The following is a 5,051-nucleotide window of genomic DNA, read 5'->3' as shown; positions in this document are numbered from 1 at the left end:
GCAGTCGGGACGCCTAAAGCGGCGGTCCGCAGTGTCTCCCCCGGTGGCTGCATTCTGCCGCCCCCCGCACTGGGAGTCAGCTGTTCTCTGTGCCGACTGTCAAGCTGACAGCCGGCACAGAGAAGCTGCGGCGCGCCGGCTCCCAGTGTTCAATTGTACTCGTATCTGTGATGCGAGTACAATTAAAGCTCTGACTGCCGGGTCAGAGCGACGCCAGCAGCGTGATCAGGTCATGTGATCACGCTGCTAACGTCACTCACCTGCGCGGCAGAGCAGGAGATGCAGATCGAGCAGGAGAGGCAGATCGAGCAGGAGAGGCAGATCGAGCAGGAGATGCAGATCGAGCAGGAGACATAGAGCGGTGGTAAGTGCTCCAGTGGAGCTGAAGACACCGAAGGTGCAGGGGGGGATTTACTGTGAGTGGGGATGGGGGGCATATATTGTGGGGGGGATTTACTATGAGTGGGGATGGGGGGCATATATTGTGGGGGGGATTTACTGTGAGTGGGGATGGGGGGCATATATTGTGGGGGGGATTTAATATGAGTGGGGATGGGGGCATATATTGTGGGGGGGATTTACTGTGAGTGGGGATGGGGGGCATATATTATGGGGGGGATTTACTGTGAGTGGGAATGGGGGGGATATATTGTGGGGGGGATTTACTGTGAGTGGGGATGGGGGGCATATATTGTGGGGGGGATTTAATGTGAGTGGGAATGGGGGGATATATTGGGGGGGATTTAATGTGAGTGGGGATGGGGGCGTATATTGTGGGGGGGATTTAATGTGAGTGGGAATGGGGGGATATATTGGGGGGGATTTAATGTGAGTGGGGATGGGGGCGTATATTGTGGGGGGGATTTAATGTGAGTGGGAATGGGGGGATATATTGGGGGGGATTTAATGTGAGTGGGGATGGGGTGCATATATTGTGGGGGGATTTAATGTGAGTGGGAATGGGGGGGATATATTGTGGGGGGATTTACTGTGAGTGGGAATGGGGGGATATATTGTGGGGGGGATTTACTGTGAGTGGGGATGGGGGGCATATATTGTGGGGGGGATTTAATATGAGTGGGAATGGGGGGCATATATTGTGGGGGGGATTTAATGTGAGTGGGGATGGGGGGGATATCTTGTGGGGGATTTAATGTGAGTGGGGATGGGGGATATATTGTGGGGGGATTTAATGTGAGTGGGGGGATTTAATGTGAGTGGGGATGGTGGGATATATTATTGGATGGGGGATATTTAATATGAGTGGAGATGGGGGGATTTATTGTGGGGGGGAGATTTAATGTGAGTAGGGAGGGGGGATTTATTGTGGGGGGGGATTTAATATGAGTGGAGATGGGGGATTTATTGTGGGGGGAGATTTAATATGAGTGGAGATGGGGGGATTTATTGTGGGGAAGGGATTTAATGTGAGTGGAGATGGGGGTATTTATTGTGTGTGGGGAGAATTGGAGTGGAGTTGGGGGATTGAATGTGTGTGGGGGGAGATTTGTCATGGGGATGGGGGGATTTAATGTGTGGGGGAGATCTAAGGACACAAAATGAAGAGCAAAGGGGGATATGGGGGGCATATATGAGGAAACAGTATGGGGGATGAGTGCAGACAGTTTGGGGTCAAACAGGGGAATGTATGCGGACACAGTATGAGTAGCGATGTGAAAAACATATGTGGACAGAGTACGGGGAGTGAGGGTGTTGGGATGTGTGCATGCGTAGCATGGGGGACAGTGTAAGGGCACAGCCAGGAGGGGATAGTATACAAAGGAGGGGGAGTGTGATGAGAGAGTACAGTATAAATACTGGGCCCTATATGGGGGACACAGTGTGAGAGGACAGTATGAAGAGGGGGCCGGTATGGAAAGGAGAGGTCAGTATAAAGAGCATGTACCATAAGAGGGACAGTGTGGGGATCATATTTTATGCAGACAATATAGTGAGGGGCAATTTTTTATTCAGGAGCATTTTAATGACACTTGTATCTTTAAGGGCATCATGTGGAGATTTTCTGCAAAAGAGCGGAGAAGATGGAAGTCTGCAGAGATGGCTGTGGATGAGAAAACTCATCATGGGGTCAGGACAAGATGAAGAAATGAAGGAGAACGGCTCCAGAGACGACGTCATCTATAAGGTACCTGGATGTAAATGTTATTTGTGATACTGACTAATTCTCATGTTTTTATTTATGTTAGAAGCATTAAAGGGGATGTCCAGGTTTGTAATGAGTCTGCAGTCATTCTTTGTGACTGCAGACTTCTGAATTCTCACAGTGCGCACTGCATGCTGTCAGGATTCTCTCGTGCTGGCGATTTACATACATGCGGTCACATGCTGACTAGACATGTGTGGCCTCACTCAATGATAATGAACTGAGCGAGGCCAGGCACGTCTAGTCGGAATGTGGTCAGAAGTATGCAAATCACATGCTTGTGCTGACATGACTGTCCACCGGCAAGGGAGAATCCTAAACGTGTGCAGTGCATTAGTTGTGAGAATTCAGAAGCTGCGATGTCAGGATTCAGCTCTGTAGGTTCCAGTAGTCATCACATGGACACTTCACTCATATGCGACTTTCATACTCATGGTCCTGTAACAACGAGCTTCTCTTCTGCTTCCCTCAGTTTTTCACTGAACATTGGGAGCTTAAGGGAGAGGAGCTCATCGGTACATGACTAAGTGTGCAAATCGCATACGTTCTGGGGGGGGGGGGGCGGCAAACTGAATTCTTGCCCCGGGTGCCAGAAACCCTAGATACACCTCTGCATGTACACTAGTATTGGTATACCTCCAAGGACATAGGTCAAGCACCTAGTTAACAATATTGGGATTGTACTTAATATTCCTGCCATGTGGCATGAATGCCCCTAATTTATCTGTCCACCTACGTTTCCTTGGTTTAAATAACCAAATTCGGCCACCTCCTCTTCTAAGAGCTAGCACATGATGTATGATTCTGTATCTCCATAAAACAGCACTAAATAAAAAGGCCAACATCTCATCTCTGCAATAGTATACTCAGAGGAAAAGCGGTAATAAAATAAGATCAAAAACTGGCCACTTTTGACCTGCCTACAGCTCCCCGTTAAAAAGCACAATAACTGCTTGCTGACAATGGGTTTCAGCCGTGTTGTGGCTACTTGTGCTTGGCCTTACTGGCCGTCTTCTCTAAAATACTCTTCTGATAAAAGCAGCTTTCACTTTTTTGTTTGCTCAGTCATTGCACATTAGAGTAATAATACATGTTATTTTAAGCTAAATTCCGGTTTTAATGAACCGTCACTTTATTTTTAGTTATACTTACAGTAATATTTTAGGAAATGAGCAATTTCAAAACTTTCAGGATTATCAGATTGTTCTACCATTTCTGTAACCTTTCTAGGAATCATTTATATAATGTGTTATTTTTATCACCGTCTTTATCTAAGCCTACGTTCTATTTGTGTAAAGGAAGTTTTCAGAGAATCTATATAAAAAAAAATCCTTACTTTGTGAATATAAAAAGCTAACATTTCTAACATTGAAAAAAAAAACTAATACTGAATTAAAAGGAAGTATCTGGAATATTTAAAACCCATAAGGGAGAATTTTCAGCTTTGGATGGAAAGATTTGATGATGTGTTTGCAGAAAAAAAAAAAAAAAAGCAGAAATAAACCTTGAAAAGTAGGCTCAATCAGAAAATTAAACATAGAAACTTCTACGCATATTACTAGGAGTCTGACTACTGGAACCTGTAGACTATCTATACACTAGATCACAAGGATTTAAGTCCTGGTGATATTCAACATATTCATATTGACAGCAAATTTCATTTGTAACACGTAAGGTGTCAAACTTTCTATGTGCAGCACAAGTCTCAAGAATTCTTTGAAAACGTACATTTTTTAAGGTTTCTCTTTTTGTTTGCTTCTTTAAGATCCTGTTAACCACATTGTTCATCTTCTCGTAATGTGGCTGCTTCAGCATCAGCTAAAAAAGATCCCATGAAACTTTGAGTATGTGATGACATATGGAACAACATTCTATATCTTAGCATTCAGTCTTGTATGGGGGTGGAGGTATAGTGAAATATTACACCATATTGTGTAGTCCTACTCATTACCACGTAGAACTAACATGAAAATATCCTTATCTTAGTATTTAAAGAATAGCCTCAACCGACTGGTAATTTGCATCATGAAACTACTGAGAAACACCCACACAGCGTAACACTGGGTACTAGATGGTGAAGTGTAAGACCAAGAGTGCCAACCCAACAGGTCTATCAGAAGTGAAGTGTCTGTTGTTTCACATGACAATAAAAACAAAACTGGATCAAATATTATCGCAATTTAGAGATGATAACTATACCGTTAAAAGAAATCTGTAGCCAAGTTTTTGCTACCTCATCTGAGAGCAGCATGATAAAGGGACAGAGACCCTGAATCCAGGGAAACATCACTCACTTTGCTACAGTTTGGATAAAATCCCTGTTTTATCTCCAACAGATCTACAGTATCTCTGAATACTGAGCTCTGTATAACCCCTCCCACACCATTGATTGGCAGCTTTATGTGTACAATTTGCAAAAGCAGAAAGTTACCAATCAGTAGTGAGGACAGGATTATATAGTGCTCTTGAATATGGAGGACTACATGATAGCAGATTTACTAGTTGTAAGGGTATGTGCACACGTTCAGGATTTCTTGCAGAAATTTCCTGAAGAAAACCGGAAATTTTCTGCAAGAAATCCGCATTTTTTTTTTTGCGTTTTTTTTCCGTTTTTTTTGCGTTTTTTTAACATTCTGCAAGCGTAATTAGCTTGCAGAATGCTAAAGTTTTCCAAGCGATCTGTAGCATTGCTTGGAAAACTGACTGACAAGTTGGTCACACTTGTCAAACATACTGTTTGACAAGTGTGACCAACTTGTTACTATAGATGCTGCTTTTGCAGCATCTATAGTAAAAGATAGAACGTTTAAAAATAATAAAAAAAATAAAAAAAATGCTTATACTCACCCGCAGACATCAGATCTCCTCACCGGCGTCCATTCCTATA

The sequence above is a fragment of the Ranitomeya variabilis genome, chromosome 3, assembly GCF_051348905.1.
Source record: "Ranitomeya variabilis isolate aRanVar5 chromosome 3, aRanVar5.hap1, whole genome shotgun sequence".
NCBI classification, from domain to species: Eukaryota; Metazoa; Chordata; class Amphibia; order Anura; family Dendrobatidae; genus Ranitomeya; species Ranitomeya variabilis.
This window is presented reverse-complemented; position numbering follows the sequence as displayed.